The following is a 17,078-nucleotide window of genomic DNA, read 5'->3' as shown; positions in this document are numbered from 1 at the left end:
TTTAGATTCAACCATGGATATCTTCAACTTTCCCCTAGTCATCCAATTTCTTTTTTTAACACTCTTGAGAGCTGAATCAGTCAGGATTCAGTTAAAAATCAGGCAATTATTTGGCCAGAGGGAATCGAATATACTTTTTGTGTATAAAATTAACTGAAAAATGAAGAGCGTTTCTGAATGTTGACACTGTTTAAGACGGAACACTTCTTTGTAGTGTGGGCTGTCCTGGGCACTGTGGGTGGTTAACCATCCTGCTGGCTCTGCTGAATTGTGACAACCAAAAATCTCTCCAGACATTGCTGAACGTTTCCTGTGAGGCAGACTTTCTCCCGCATGAGAACCACTGCCCTATGGCATCTACCACCCCTACAGCTGGAGGAATGACGAGAAGAAGCTGGAATTATTAAAATTTAAAAATGCAGGGGCGCCTGGGTGGGTCAGTCGTTAAGTGTTTGCCTTCAGCTCAGTCATGATCCCAGGGTCCTGGGATTGAGTCCCACATCAGGCTGCTTGCTCAGTGGGGACCTGCTTCTCCCTCTACCTGCTGCTCCCTCTCTCTAACAAATAAATAAATAAAATCTTAAAAAAGAAAAAAAAACTTAAAAACGTAGACAAGGCAACATTTAACCCCTCAGACCTCTGCTGGTGGTGCTGGTGTCTCTGAGGAGCATGATGAAGCTGGTTCTGCAGATGTTGAAAAACCTGCCAACACGATTCGATGGCTACCAGAGGAGGTACCGGCTGCCGTGGAGCAGCTCTGCGGGAGTGAGGCTCTCTGGAGCAGGAAGGACAAGGGGAGGGTGAGTCACCTTTTTTCTTCTAGCCCAGCCATCTCGCTCTAGTTCCCCTGGAGGCAGAGCCCAGCGGCAAGCCAGCTGGCACAGCCCAGATCGGTTTGCAAATCCCAGTGTCAGCTTCATAAGGCTGATTGAGGTCATTTGGAGCTGAAAGACTCTAACTGGCACAAATGTCAAGCTCTCGTGTGTGATCCCAGGTGCTTTGAAGTGCTTACAAATCACTGGGAACCTGAGATGAAATTGGAAAAGCAAGCAAGGATAATGGACAGTCATGGTAAGAAGTTTGAGCTTACTCCCAAGGACAACAGAGAAGCACTGAAGAGTTTAAGCATAGGAGACAACATACTGGATAATTTTTCCTGATGGCTAATCTTATCTATTGTGAATTGATTCTTTTTTTTAAAGATTTATTTATTTATTAGAGAGAGAGAGAGAGAGAGCAGGGGGGAGGGACAGAGGGAGAGAGAGTCCCAAGAGGACTCCGTGCTGAGCCCTATATGGGGCTCCATCCCACGACCCATGAGATCATGACCTAAGCCCAAAATAAGAGTCAGACACCCAACCAACTGAGCCAACCAGGTGCCCCCATTGTGAATTGATTCTTACTGGCATCAAAAAGAAAACCACATGTCCAATATGGAGTCACTTATGTTCGGCCACATCACCAAACCAGGGCTTATTACCTAACCTAATGGCCTTTTCAACCTCCCCCAGAAATGTGGTCTTAACTGGCCAGTCAAGAATTTCTGGTCAGCCCCAGTAAGGTCACATGGACCCTCTCTATCCCCCAAAAGAAGATGAGGTAATTCACCTAATAAGACCCTTTTGTCCCCAAAGGAAGGTGACCTCCCCCAAATAACCTGTTTATGACTTCCTTAACTTGTCTTTAAAAACCTTTCCCTTTCTGTAGCCCTTTGGAGCTCCCCTCTACTTACTAGATGGGATGCTGCCTGATTCATGAATCCTTTAATAAAGCCAAGCAGATCTTTAAATTTACTCAGTTGAATTTTGTTTTTTAACACTGGTTTTGCTCTCACTATTACTTGATTTCCAATCTTGGATATTCCCTTAAACCACTCTAGGACTGTTATCCCCATCAGAGTTAGTGGCTCCCTTCAATGGGTGCTCAGAGCTTGCTATATATGCCTTTTTGTCATTTTTTGTTATTGTTTAATTGTCTGTTTCTCCCACTAGACTATTAATACCTTGACAGGAATTGTGTTTTATTGATTTTTGTTTGCCTGCAGTCTAACATAATAAGTATTCCTTAAAGGCTTAATGGAAGGATGAACTGGCAAGAAGAAATAAAAATATAAATGTATTTGGAAACCTACACCTCCTAGATGCATAATGATTTCTCATGTGACAAAGAAATATTTTTAAACTGCAGACCACAATTATACATTTAATAATGTAGAATTAGCAGCTAAACAGAACAGGTAAGTGAACCCTCTTTTTAATTATACATGGATATTTCCTAATATCTGTGTAATAAATTACTAGGATTGGTGGCAACTCTAGAACATAAAAGTAGATTTTCTTAAATGACAAAAATATGCAATAATTATGGAAAACTGCCAAAGTCATATTTAATTTAGTTCCTTGAAAGATATGTCCACCAGCGACACTCCAGGGCGCACACAGAGGTATTTCTGGGTTGCAGATTAAGATTAAATTGCTCCCCTTGTTTACTCCCTCAACTCATTCTTTCTGACTCTTCTTACCTACAAAGTCTCAATATCTGCCTCCCAGTCTGGCGGAAGAGTTGGTTTTTCCAGCCTCCCACCTTGACTCCTTCCTTGCTTTCATTACTTCCTCACAGCTCAGCCATTTTTTTTTTTTAAGATTTTATTTACTTATTTGAGAGAGAGAGAGAGCACAGGCAGGGTCAGAGGCAGAGGGAGAGGGAGAAGCAGACTCCCCATTGAGCAGGGAGCCTGGCACGGGGCTTGATCCCAGGATCCAGAGATCCTAAGCCGAAGGCAGACACTTAACCAAACTGAGCCACTCAGGAGTCCCCAGGTCAGCCATTCTTAACACCCTCCTGACCTGACCCTGGTGCCTCTCCTTCCCCTGCTTCGCACCAGATTGGCCCAGGCTCTGGGTGGCACCCAAACAGGTAAATGGCCAGTAAGTTGAGGTGTCACGGTGATAAGAACTTATCTTTGGAGTTAAGTGGACTCACGTCAAGTCCTGCTTCTGCTACTTTCTCAGCTCTGTGACTTTGGGAAATTTATTCAACTTTACTCGTTTTCAGTATTCTCTTCTCTAAAGTGGCAATAATGTCTATCTTATTGGGTCATTAGGAAAATTAAAATATATGTTACATGTAAAGTACCAAGCATAATGCCTGCTGTCTTACGTGGGAAACTGGAAACTGGCTCTGAGGGAGATGTGCGTGCAGGGGTTTTATTAAGGAATGCCCTTGGGATCAGTATCGGGGAGGGAAGAGATGGGAGTGGGCAGAGAAGAAAACTGAACTAGAACGTGGTCACAGTAAGCCCTGGGGCTGGGAAAGTCCTTCAGAGTGGCTCTGGCTTGCACCCCATCGGCCAGTGGACATCCCCTAGGGACGTTACGTGACCTCGGATGAGGCGACTGTCCTCAGCTGAGGGCAGCTCCCAGAGGCTGAAAGCTGTCAGCTGCCAACAGCACTCCCAGCAGTTGAGGGAATGAGGCTCAGATCTGAGTCCGGGATCTGGGCAGCGCAGCAGAGATACTGACAAATGGTGCTGTGGTAGAGGACAAAAATGTGTGCAGTCTTTGTCTCTGGTTCCTGGCACGGAGCTCTTAAGGTTCTTGGCGTTTCCTGAGTGATAAGATGTCTTTCATCGTTCATAACAAACCCTCTGATCGCACCTGAGTTTATGCTAACAAGGTGACTTAGGGTGGGACCCCTAGGTCAACTCGATGGGGGCTGGGCCGGTCACCAGAAAGACCAAGTGATTTGAAAATTGCAACTTTGAGCCCCACCCACCAACCCCCCTGGGAAGAAGATGGGGTAGAGATTGAGTTCTATACAAACTTTTGAATGAGGCTGGTGAATAGATTGAAGTGCTGGGAGAGTGGGGTGCCTGCAGAGGTCGTGGAAGCTCTGTGTCCCCCCACCCCTCACCCCAGAGTTATCTGTTGCCCATGCATCTCTGCCATTGGCTGTCCCTAAGTTGTAACCGTTATAATGAACCAGTAATCATAGATAAAGTGTATTCCTGAGTTCTGTGAGCCATTCTAGCAAATCAGGGAACCTGAGGAAGGGGTGATGAGGCTCTCTGATTTATGGCCAGTTGGTCAGATGTATGGGTGGCTCTCAATATGCAACTGCTAACTGAAGTGGGGATGATCTTGTGGGACTGGGTCCTTACCCTGTGCCGTCTGCACTAACTCTGACCAGTCAGTGTCGGAATTGAGTTGAACTGTAGGACACCCAGTTGGAGTTGGAGAACTGATTGGTTGTCAGAAAAGCACACCAGGCAAATACTTGATAAATGTAGTAGTTCTGTAAGTCGAAAGAAAAACAAAAACAGTACTAACACATAGTGGACAGTCAGTAAATATTTCCTGAATGAGAGAAGTGCTCACCCTTTGCACCAAAATCTTGATTACAGTTGTTAGTTGGTGCCACCCAGTTTCTAACTGCCTTTAACTATACCTGAGTAGGATTCTTTAACTCACGGCTTCATGAAAATAGCAAAAGGATTAACAACTGAACCCTCTAAATGGAATAAAAGCTATATTCTGGCACAGTTTTATGAATATGAGCTAATTTTAAAGTGTGTGTGTGTGTGTGTGTGTGTGTTGTCTGAACTATAAAAAACCCCACTCAGGAAGACATTGGTCAGATGGTTAGGTGGGGCTGGGGAGGGAGATACCAAGCAAGCCAAGGAGCATGATTAACTCCACTCCACACCTGAGGTCCATAGGCCGTGAAAAGAAAACTTCTTGGTCCCTTTGCAGTGCTGATTCTCTTCTCTCTTTAACCAGGTTGAACACCATCTACTCCCCGCCTCTCCCCACCCCTCAGGGCCTCCCTCTCTCCCTGTCAGCTTCTGAATGGCCAACTTCAGCAGCAGGGGGTTTGTGCACACAGAACGGGATTCTTAGTTTCTGCTTGTGATTTCTCAGAGCTCACCCTTCAAGCGCATCGTCACACTGAACAGATTTCTAAAGAGATTTGCATTGCTCCACTGTGTCTTCCTGCCAATGCCATGCTGCTGTTGTGTGAAAGGCACATCCCTCTTTTGCTGCCTGTGAGCTCTGTCTCCCTCCTGGGCTGCAGGGACGTTGCAGGATTTGACAACCATCCTGTCCTCTGGCCAGGAGGGTAGAGCTTCCCGGCGACACACGGCCTGCAAATGCTCCCATTTGGCCTAGACTAAAACAGTTCCTAGGATCGATTCAATAGGTAACTAACAAGAGATATGGGAAATGCAGCCCAGTGCCAAAGGCCTGGCTGGGGCTGGGGCTGGATGTGATGGGTGAATGGCCGGTCACGCCTGCATTTTTGTGTCTTCCTTCAGCATCACTGTGGGACTTGAGACTAGGAGCAGAGACTGAGAATATTACAGACGGACTCATGCTGGAGTGACTCACTGGACATATTAGAAAGCCTGGGGGCATTCAAATTCCATGTTGGTGAGAAATTCCGGATTGAAAGACTGCCCATGTTATCCAGGCTGAATAAAACACTCATATCTTCAGGAAAGGATCAATACCCCAAGTGAAGGACAAAGGCTTAGCCAATTGGAGGTGTTAGGGAATAAGGTCTATAGTGTCCGGAAGATAAATTTCAATATAAAATAATCAAGAATATAAAATAGTAACTTTATATACACATAGTATAAAAGCAGGCTATATTTTTATCCATCTTCTAAAATTTTTTTTAATTTTAGAGATTAAGAGAGAGTGCAGGGGGAGGAGCAGAGGGAGAGGGACAAGCAGACTCCCTGCTGAGCGTGAGCCTGCCGCAGCGCTGGGTCTTACCACCTGAGATCAGGACCTGAACTGAAATCAAGAGTCGGACACTCAACCAACTGAACCACCCAGGCGCCCCTGTTTTTATCCATCTTAAATCTCCTACCTAAAATTTAAAAATAAAAAATAAAAATAAAAATCTTCTCATGAATGCACTTTCCCTCTAGCTGACGTTCCCAAAACAAAACAAAACAAAACAAAACAAAACACTCCCCAAAAGAGCTGTCTGCAGGTTGCCTCTGATTCCTTGCCTGCTATTCTCTTGTATCCACTCCAATCGGGCTTCACTTTCATCACTCTGATGAGTCAAGGGCACCAACGACCTCTTCTTGGAAAAGCTTTCCTCATTTGGTTTCTAGAACCCTGAACTCACTTGGTTTTGCTTTTATCTCTCTGGCTTCCCCCTAGTCTCTTGCTGGTCCCATCTTTTCTTCTCAACGTCTTACTGTTATGGTGTCCTAGGGCTCCATCGGCTCTTCTCCATCCCTTGGTTGTCTCATCTGATCTTCTGGCTTTATTTGCTCTATGACCGCCAATTGTATACCTACAGCCAGGCCTCTCCCCTCAACTCTGGACTTGTACACCCAACTGCCTTCTCTTTTCCTACTTGTATGTCTAATAGATGTCGTTGTTCTGCTCTCCCACTCCAACCTATCGTCACCACCAAACCCACTCCATCCACAGTGTTCCCCATCTCAGATGATGGTGATTCCATTATCCCTAGTCGTTTAGGCCTCAAAGCTTGTAGTCATCTTTGACTCTCCTTTCTTTCATGCCCCACATCTAATCCATCAGGAAATCCTATTGTATCTACTTTCAAAATATGTCCAGAATCTGATTGCTTCTTCCTAGTTTCATTACTACCTCCCTGGTCACCATAATTTCCTCCCTTAGTTGTTGCTATTGGCTCCTAACTGGTCATGTCACTCCTCTGCTCAAAATCTTTTAGTGGCTGCCTATTTCTCTCTGAATAAAGGCCAAAATACTTTCAGTGACCTACCAAGCCCTATAGGATCTTGCCCAGTTACTACTGATCTCATCTTTTATTTTTCTCCCTCTCACTCACTCTATTCCAATTTTTTTTTTTTTTTTTTTTTTTTTTTTTTTTTTTTTACTGCTCCTTGAACATAGCAAGCATGCCTCTCCCTCACGGCCTTTGCACTGGCATCCCTTCTGCCTGGAATGTTCTCCCCCACATGTCTGCATGGCTCACGCCCTCAACCTTTTTGAGTCTCTTCAAATGACATCTTCTCCACGAGGCCTTCCTTGAGAACCCAACTTAAAACTGTCATACCGCACCTCTCCCCTCCCCAGCGTTCCCAATCCACCTGCCCTGCTTTGTTCTGTCCTCATACCCCTCACCACATCCTACCACACTCGATACCATAAACTATTTGCTGCATGTTGTTTCCCCTATTCTGTTCACTGAATGCCAGCACCTACAACAAGGTTGGCAAATATTAGGATTTAATCAGTATTATTGAATGAATTAGTTATACTACTTATGCAATTATACTTAATTATTAAATTCCAATGCAACTATTTTTACAGAACCAATAATTCCATTATTTTTATGGCATAGTTTACAATTACACACTGTCATTAACAACTACTAATTATTTTCACTACTTCAGTGTCACTTTGCTGAAAATCATATAATCCTCTTCTGCAGATTCCAAAGTACCTGTCCTTTCTAAGCGTGCACAAGGGAAACTCCCTATCTGTACCCAAACATTGCCTGTATTCTAAATCATAATAACCAGCCTTTGTGGCTCAAACACTGGAACAATATGGCCACACACAGGGTTGCGGGACCAGGTTGCCACGGTAACCTCTACTCCCATCTTCTCTGAGTTTAAGTGTTCAATGCTAAAATTGCACATTCTCGAGTTCAGCATGCTTTGACTGTGCCAGGCCTTAGCTGGCAGGAAATTAAAGGACAGTGTTATTATTCACCATAATTACTTGCTAATGATAATTTATATTTAGAAATAGGAGAAAATATAGAAAAAGGATATTTAGGAGAGTTTTCAATCCACCTAAAGCTGTTTAAAAATTGGTACTAGCTTTGCATGTTGTGGGGACACGATCTTAACATTCCTCGTCCCCAACATGCACCATCCTGCCCCATAATATACCTCTACCTTTCAGTTTATTGTGTTCCTATGTAAGATAACCGAACTTGCTTCCTTTGTCTCCAGTTCTCTGGGAGACTCAAACAAAGAAAAAAGTTTTTGGAGAATATATGATTTATATAGTTTAAGTTGTGGATAGTGACGATCTAGTTTTAAGAGGAAAATGAGCCGACAAAAAAATTCTTCAATTTCTTGATTATCTGGGAAAAGTAAGATAATCATCATTTTAAAAATAATAAATCTGGAGTAGGTCAGGCAGTAAAAATCAATGGCAACTTTTTTTTATATAACCTTTTCCATTTTCAGAAACATAACTCTAATCTTTATAACTAAGTACATTTCCTTAATAATGGAATGAAGGTATCTCATTTTCTAGTTCTATCTGTATTTTTCGAATCAAAGACGGCTACTGGCACCACACTTAAGCCAGAACAGATCCTGGAAGCCTGGATCAAGCTGTGGCAGTGGGCACGGAAGGGGAGGAGTGCAGTCGTGAAGGTATTTATGGCATGGAATCACCTGGGAGTGGATACAGGTATGGAGGGGCGCGAACAGGTTGATTGTCAGATTTCTGACACGAGCAAGTAGGTAGAATAGTGGCTTGGCACTGCCAACCAGAGTTAAGGCATCTAACCCAGCAGGGCTTTTGCAAGAAGATGGAAGGGAGATCCCATTTGGGGCACGTGGGCCACTGGGTGAATATGGTTGGTGGGCAGTGGTGTGAGCTGGTCCGGTGAGAAGCTTGGACCGGAACTGTAGATTGAGAGTGATGTAGGCAGGCCACTGAGGCCAGTCCAATTTCCAGAACTTGTGAGAATGATGACTGGGGACTCAAAAAATGCGGCTTTTTACTCTATTTTATTTCCAAACAAACACTGCAAAGGATATACACCCAGGGACATGTGAGCGGACACGGCCCCCTAGGCAGAGTTCTGGTCCCAACAGTCCCTAGGTGTGAGGAATCTGTGCGTCAAGGGAAGCAGAATCATGGGGCTCACTCTGCTGTCTTTTATTCTATTTTAGGCAAGGCTTGGGGTAGGGGATGGTGAAGAGAGGGGAAGACAGGTCATTTTTCGAATGTCCAGCTTGTCTCCATATGAAGAATCTTCTTGCTGCACCCTAGCAACAGACTTCTGCACCTTATTTCTTGCCATACCATTGGCCTTTTGGAGGTTTCAGCAGATCAGGCCTCCCCCAAGGGAGTTATCAGCACATAAATAGTAGCTGAGGCTTTGGGCTTGGAGGGAATCCCAGGAAGGATAGAATGAGAAAAGAAGGGGCCAGAGATGGAACCCTGGGGAACCCCAACATCTAGGACCAGAGAGAAGAACCATAAAGGAAACTATGAAGAGTTTTCAGAGAAACAGGAGGAAAAATGGGGAGGGTGGGAGGAAGGAAATGGTGTTCTACAAATCAAAGGACAAGGGTTTCAAGCAGGGAAGAGTGTTCCACTGTGCCAAATGCTACAGAGAGCCGTTCGATAGGGCTGAAGATTAGCCCCATGGGGTAAGAGGCAGTTAGGAGATCACTGTGACATTGGCCAAACTGAGTCTTACTCCTTCGAGCCAGAGAGCAATGCAGGACCAAGAGGTAAGGATAGGAATCTATGTTGAGGTGGCTAGAAGAGGGAGTCACGAGATTCAATTTTTCGCGGTCCGATACACATCATTTATGTTATATGTATTATATAAAATATAATTTAGGGGCACCTGGGTGGCTCAGGCGGTTAAGCGTCTGCCTTCGGCTTAGGTCATGATCCCAGGGACCTGGGATCAAGCCCCGCATCGGGCTCCCTGCTCAGCGGGGAGTCTGCTTCTCCCTCTACTTGCCACTCCCCCTGCTTGTGCTCTCTCAATCTCTCTCTCTCTCTCCCTCTGTCAAATAAATAAATAAAATCTTAAAATATATATATATATAATATAATTTATATCGAAACTATTTGTAGGTTTTAAGTCATCATTTAATTTATTGTCTATATAGGGGTGCCTGGCTGGCTTAGTTGGTAGAACATGTGACTCCTGATCTCAGGGTTGTGAGTTCAAGCCCCACAGTGGGTGTAGAGCCTACTTTATTAAAAAATATTGTCAGGGGCGCCTGGGTGGCTCAGTTGGTTAAGCGACTGCCTTCGGCTCAGGTCATGATCCTGGAGTCCCCGGATTGAGTCCCGCATCGGGCTCCCTGCTCAGCAGGGAGTCTGTTTCTCCCTCTGACCCTCTTCCCTCTTGTGCTCTCTATCTCTCATTCTCTCTCTCAAATAAATAAATAAAATCTTTAAAAAAATAAAAAAAATAAAAAATATTGTCAGATTGTACAGATCCATGGGGGAGGGAGAAGAAAATACACCACAATTCTTATAGTGCCCGCAGTAGGACAGTGAGTTTTTTTTTTTAAGATTTATTTATTCATTTTAGAGAGGCGGGAGAGAGAAAGCAAGCAGAGGAGGGGCAGAGAGAGAGAGAATCTCTAGCAGACTCCCCACTGAGTGCAAAGCCCGACGTGGGGCTCGATCTCATGACCCCGAGATCAGGGCCTGAGCGGAAACCACAAATCGGGTACTCAACCAACAGAGCCACCCAGGCGCCCTGGATAGTGACTTTATGAGTGTGCTTCCCTTTTTAATCTCTTCTTCCTTCTTCCTCAAATGGTTAATAATATGCTCATGTTACTTTCAAAAGAAAAAAACATTTTGAAGATCACAAAAGTATATTTTATAGGGTATTTGCTGGCAGTTATTCCAAATGAGTAAGGAATGACAAGTATTGTTTCCAACTTTTTTTAAAGATATTTTTTATGTATTTATTTGACAGAGAGATAGAGAGCACAAGCAGGCAGAGTGGCAGGCAGAGGGAGAGGGAGAAGCAGGCTCTCTGCTGACCAGGGAGTCCGATGCGGGGCTCGATCGCAGGACCCTGGGATCATGACCTGAGCTGAAGGCAGCCGCTTAACCGACTGAGCCACCCAGGCACCCGTTTCCAACTTTATTTGAAACTTTTAGTGAGGTCTATTTTATTTTATTTTTGTTTTTTAAAGATTTATTTATTTTAAGGAGAGAGAGAGTGGGGGGGAGGGGCAGAGGAAGAGGGAGAGAATCCTCAAGCTGACTCCCTGTTGAGCAAGGAGCTGGACACGGGGCTTGATCCCAGGACCCTGAGATCATGACCTGAACTGAAACCAAGAGCCAGATGCTTAACTGACTGAGCCACCCAGGCACCCCAAGTTAGGTCTTTTTTCATATAGATGATTTGTATTTGAACATCAGAGAAAAAGTGTAGGACATTGAAAACATCAACACGTAGGTTTAAAAGAGTAAGCTCTTAAAACCTGCTGCATTTTAGAATCACACTGAAAGCTTTGCAGAAAATATTGATGCTCAGGCCAATTACATCAGAATCTCTGAGGGTGAGGGGCTCCTGGCTGGCTCAGTTGAAGAAACGTGTGACGCTTGATCTTGGGGTCATGAGTTCGAGCCCCACATTGGGTGTTGAGATTACTTAAATAAATAAAACCCAAGCCCAAGCTTGGGTATTTATTAAAGCTGCACAGGAGATTCTAGATGCAATCAGGGATGAAAATATCTGGATTAAGCTGCAAAACAGGACTGTGTCTAAAAAAGATCATTCCATTGCCTTTTCTCCTCCCCGATCCTTTACAGATCAAGTCACCTTGACACAATTCCAAAGCATCCTATACCATTCTTCCCATTAGTCTGTAATCATTTATGTATGTATTTGTGTGACTTTTCCATTAATGTCTGTCTCCCCCACTAGTCAGTGAGCTGGGTGATGACAGGGACCCTGATAGCTTTATGCACTTCACTGAGCTCCCAGCACTGGCCTGGTGGAGTATAGTTGCTCAATAAATATCTGTTGAATGAATAAAACAGTATCAAAACATTTACAGACGATGGGTATGTTTCACACTGGAAAATAAATTTTGTCTCTTCCCTCCCAAGGTGGGTCAGACTGGCCTGAAAGGGAGACACGGAGCCAAAGGGAGCCACAATTAGGCATAAGGCTGAAGCTGGAAAAAGCAAAGAGGAATGGAATACACATTCACAAGAGGCCTGCTAGGAAGCCAAGAAGGACCTAAATAAAGCTTCAAGTCCTAGAGACAAGAATGAGAACAACTGAAGTCTGGGGTTTGCAAAATGACACAGGAAGCAAGTTCAGAGGGAGACATGAAGAGCTCCCATCCCCAGGGCTAAGAGCCTTTTGCTGATGCCCAAGGCCAAGTTCCTGAGAATTAAGGGCACCTATGCTGTCCAGACAAATTCCAGAAGGGCCCTGTAAACCCTGAAATCCTATGACCCTTATTTAAACAGTACCTGTCAGGTCAAAAAATTGGAACGACAGTGAGAAAGTGCAACCTTTCATTTCATGAATAGAAACCCCAAATCAGTGAACTGATGTTATGTTTGTACCTTCCCTGCTTCAAGAGTGTACGTAACAAAGGGGAAAGAGGGCTTGAAATTAATAATAAATATAATGCCTTATTTAAATCATATCTTAAGTTTATAATAGCTTCCAAAAATATAGTGTGGAAATCTAAGTGTGTTATGTAACCTTCATTTCTAAAATGGCTCAGACATGTGATTGATTTAGTATTTAAAATAGTCAGTGGCTCAACATTTCAAAGGTTGATTCTCAACACATTCACGTATGGCTGCCGATATTGCCCATCTAGATATAAAAACAGAACTCACTAGAGATTGCCAAGGACACATGAAGAACATTCCACAGTCTGTAAATTAAGGGACAGTTTGTTTTTATCTTCCTATAGCCATTTACTTTCTCATTGAAGATGTCCATTTGACTGGGGTCATTTGGTATAAAACCTTGTAAGTAAAGGAAGAAATTAGCAAAGATATTTGAAATAAAGGTTTTGCAATTGTTTGAAAGAGGACAAAAGTATAGAAACCCATTTTTGTATAAACAGCTAGAAGTAAGAATTCTAGGTGAATTTTGAAAAGGTAACAAGTAGTATCATTTTCCGAGTCCTTCATTATATAAACTGTATTTCTAATGTCGTGGAAGTGAAGCAGAGACAGGATTTTACCATTTCCAACTGGCTCCAGAAAAATTGCTTCCAAAAACAAAGATTTTCTCAGTAAGTGTGAATTCTGTCCTTACAAAATGATTTGAAATCAAGGTCGGAAATCAATGAAGCAAACCAAAAAGGATACCCAGGGCAAGCTCTTTAATCAATAGAAACACAGCTGTACACAGAGCAGGTAGGTAATGTCTTCAGTCCCCTGAAATATCCTTAGCAGCTTATAGTACACCCAGGCAGGGAAGCATTCCCCTTCATACCGCAGATTTCCTCTCACAAAAAAGCTTTCATACAGAAGCAAGTGAAAAGATGGAGTGTGTCTTTCTCCTGCGGGAGTCCCTAGTCTGTGTGGAAACATGGCCACCGTTGGTGTCCACCCAGTGTGAGGATGTCACTTGAGCCTCTGCTGCGCAGACTGCCCCTATACTTCTTTCTGAGCCTGCTTCTTTGCTGCTGTCCGAGACTTTCCCGAGACAGCAACATCCATGTTCCATCTGCTTGTTGCTTGCTCTGCCACGGGTGGCTTCGCAGCGTGACCAAGCTCCCATCCGGCTTCCTGAGTAGCTCTGTCAGCCTCCTGGCCATGCGGGGGCCCACAGCACTCAGCAGAAAACAATCACCACCAGCAAAGCCTGGGATTCAGATGTTCCGCACAAACCTCTAGGTAGTATCCATCATCATCCGGTCCCAAGCTAGGCATGACTGAAGAATAACTGAGTAACACAGATGCTGTTGTTATGGAGAATGAGAGAGAGAGAAGTAAGGACAGAAGTCCCAGGCAGGCACCTTAGTAATTATTTATCTGCTGCCTGATTGTTCTTATGAAAGAGAAAAGTAGCTCCTTGGTGTGAGAAGGGACACCTGAACAAAGCCTGTTGGGAGTCTTGGGTCTCCCCTAGACCAGCTATATGATCTTGGGAAGGTGTAATTTATTCATCTATACTGAAGTTCAGCATTGCTGGGAGAGTTCAGTGAGGCCCCTTGAGCTGAGGCAGGAGGTGCTTATGCCCCTCTAGACCACCTCTTGCTGGGTTTGTGTGGAGCTGCTCCAATTCCATCTTACCCAGCCCTCCACTCGTCAGCCCACTCCTAGCTCCAGTTTTCATTACTGGACTTAGTACCTAAGTATTCATGATACTTTACATAATACCTAAGAAGTGTTCATGAGCTAACTCAACATAAACTTAGGGTTCCTAAGTCCTATGTTCTGGACTGAACAAAATGGGTACATTCCCCCCCACCCCCCCACCCCCCACACTCATGAAATTTACAAGTCAAATCAGAGAAACAGACATTAATCAAAAATGATGATGGGGGATGGGCGCCTGGGTGGCTCGGTTGGTTAAGCGACTGCCTTCGGCTCAGGTCATGATCCTGGGGTCCTGGGATCGAGTCCCACATCGGGCTCCCGGCTCAGCAGGGAGCCTGCTTCTCCCTCTGACCCTCTCCCCTCTCATGCTGTTTCTCTCTCACTCGCTCTCTAATAAATAAATAAAATCTTAAAAAAAAATGATGATGGGGGCGCCTGGGTGGCTCAGTCGTTAAGCATCTGGCTTCGGCTCAGGTCATGATCCCAGCATCCTGGGATCGAGCCCCGAATCGGGCTGCTTCTCCCTCTCCAGCTCCCCTTGCTTGTGTTCCCTCTCTCACTGTGTCTCTCTGTGTCAAATAAATAAATAAAATCTTAAAAAACAAAATTATAAAAAATGATGATGAATGAGTCACACACTTGGGAAGGGGCTATGAAAAGGAAGCACCATTGGAGAGAATACCAGGGAGACCAAGGTTTCAAGGAAGGATTTCTCCAGGAAATGATCTCCAGGCAGAGCGTTGAAGGACGAGACGGAGTTAGGTAGATGAAGGGGCGCCTGGGGAGGAGGTGGCAAAGAGTGTGGCATGAAGAACTGAAAGAAGCCAGGGTAGCTGGTTGGCTTGGAGACCACATTTGGGATTTGGGCTCTATCCTGAGGACAATGGGGAATCACTGAAGGGTTATAAGAAGGCTGATAGCAAAACCAGATCCGCATTTTGAAAGACACACCAGGTGTTGTGTGAAGAATATATTGGACAGATGAAAGAGTAGAAGTGGAGAGAGTAGTCTGGAGGCTGTTGCCATGATCTGGGTAAGAACTGATAATAGCCTGGCCTGAAGTGGTGAAAACCACACACAGGGCTGGATAGTGGGGTGAACACTACATGCCACGTCTGTCCTTTCATGGAGCTTATGGGGAAGGCATTAAACTAGTATTCACAGTGGGAGTGAGTACAATAGGGGGTAGAGAGTTCTACAAGTGCACTGAGCAAAGGTTCTAGAATACTCTGCTGATACTCCATCCCATCCTGGGCCTGGAGCCTGGCTTGAAGACAAGAATCTCCCAAGGACAGAGCTTATCCTTGAATCCCAAAGTTGGTGGCTCATTGATAAATCAGCTAGCTGCTGACTCATGCCTGGATTTCTGACTCTTCGGATTTTACCTTTTTGAAAAAGTGGACACCTGCTAAGCATCAAACTGGTTCCAATCTCTGTACCTTGGTCCTCTCCTTTCCAACCCCAGGTCCAGACTAGAACCCACAGAACACCTAAGCTTGCCAGTTAGGACCTCCACCTAGGTGTGACCAGATCAGTATCCCCAGGGCCTGACCCACCCCAGTGCAGGATTCTGTGCGAAATGCTAAACCTTCTCCTAGTTAGACCCCTACCGAGTCCCACTGGTTCCCAAAATAAAGGAGCAGCTTTCCTCTAGCTATTCTTGATGAGGCACTTTCATTAAAAGCCCTTAGTTCCATTAAAAAAAATCCCAAAAAACAAACAAAACAAAACCTTACTTCCAGCAATGGAAACTTATGGAAAATAAGGAAGTTATACACAGTCATCTTGATAGATTAATAACCAGTTTTGCTGAATTATTTTTATCCTGGTGAGAATGTTATAGAAATTTTGTTAATGTATATAAAAGCAGAAAAGAGATATTACATTTGAAAAGGACTCATACAAAATATTTATTGATATTCTTTTCTGAAATAGGTCACTTTCAGAAAAGACTGAAACCATTGTGGCTTTCCTTTTAGATTTCAAAGTGTGAAAGAAAAGGAGATCCTGATAAAAATCCTGACCTATGAAGTGAACAGTAAGAAAGGCATGAAAATAGAATTTTAGAATAAATAGTTAATTATGACTTTTCCACATATAAAATTCCATGCATAATAAAAACAATTGAACATGTTTAGTAGTGTATTGTGGAATGATAATTTGCATTGATGGCGCATTAACCAATTCAAGCAAACTTAATTATGACAAGCTTCAAGAGGGAAAAACAAGTCTGGCTCAGTTAGAATAATGATTAATTCAAAACTGCAATTAACACCTTGGAAGGTCTCAATAGAGAAACTAGCTAGATGTGCAGCAGTGACGTCATCAGACTGTTTATGTCTGGGTTGAACTGCATCAGTGGTGTGGGGCACAGGGTACCAAATATGTCTATTCTTTTTTTTTTTTTTTTCCCAGAAAGAGAGCACAGCAGGGGGAGCGGCAGACAGAGGGAGAAGCAGGCTTCCCACTGAGCAGGAAGCCTGACATGGGACTCGATCCCAGGACCCTGAGATCATGACCTGAGCCTCAGGTAGATGCTTAACTAACTGAGCCACCCAGGCGCCCCTCTCTCTCTATTTTTAAAAAAAGAAAGACAGGTTTTTTGGAACTAGGATTGGTACAATGATTTATCTTTATAATATAATTGAATAGATTTTTTTGTACAGAACTAGGATCCCCGTCTCCCCAACCAAACATACTACCATCTCTCTTCTGATTTCTTCGGGAAACTAACAAAAGACATGTGGGGATCATAAACTATAGCTTCTACTTCTGACTCTCCCTCCGATCTTCTGTATAATTGTAGAGCCTTTCATGTAAATAACTTCAATGTCTGAATTCAAATTTGGTTTTTAATTTGTGCTCAAAGGCCAGGAACGTGCAGGTGTTACTGAAATGACTGGTGCATGACGAACGATTTTTCCACATTAGGCACAAATAAAGGACTGCCCTTGGTTTGTGGTTACAGCAGCTCCTCACAGGACCTGCCTCTGCCGTTTGCCTCTGGGAGTCAATAGGAGAGCACTTACCAGTCCG

The 17,078-nt window shown here is 44.0% G+C and overlaps 1 long non-coding RNA gene across 6 annotated transcripts in view; it reads right to left on the bottom strand.

Moving 5' to 3' along the window:
• Window positions 1-17,078, bottom strand: part of LOC113921301 — a 100,935-nt gene that overhangs the window by 66,262 nt on the left and 17,595 nt on the right. Inside the window, exon 3 of one of the 6 annotated variants that reach the window (XR_003519631.2) lies at window positions 13,091-13,681. The exons of the other annotated variants lie outside the window; for them this stretch is intronic. This is a non-coding gene — a long non-coding RNA (uncharacterized LOC113921301). Of the gene's footprint in view, window positions 1-13,090; window positions 13,682-17,078 lie in introns of those variants that run through there. 6 annotated transcript variants of the gene reach the window in all.

This window comes from Zalophus californianus, chromosome 9 (genome assembly GCF_009762305.2).
Source record: "Zalophus californianus isolate mZalCal1 chromosome 9, mZalCal1.pri.v2, whole genome shotgun sequence".
Taxonomy (NCBI): domain Eukaryota; kingdom Metazoa; phylum Chordata; class Mammalia; order Carnivora; family Otariidae; genus Zalophus; species Zalophus californianus.
The sequence above is the reverse complement of the archived record's forward strand: the minus strand, read 5'-3'. Positions and strand labels throughout refer to the sequence as shown.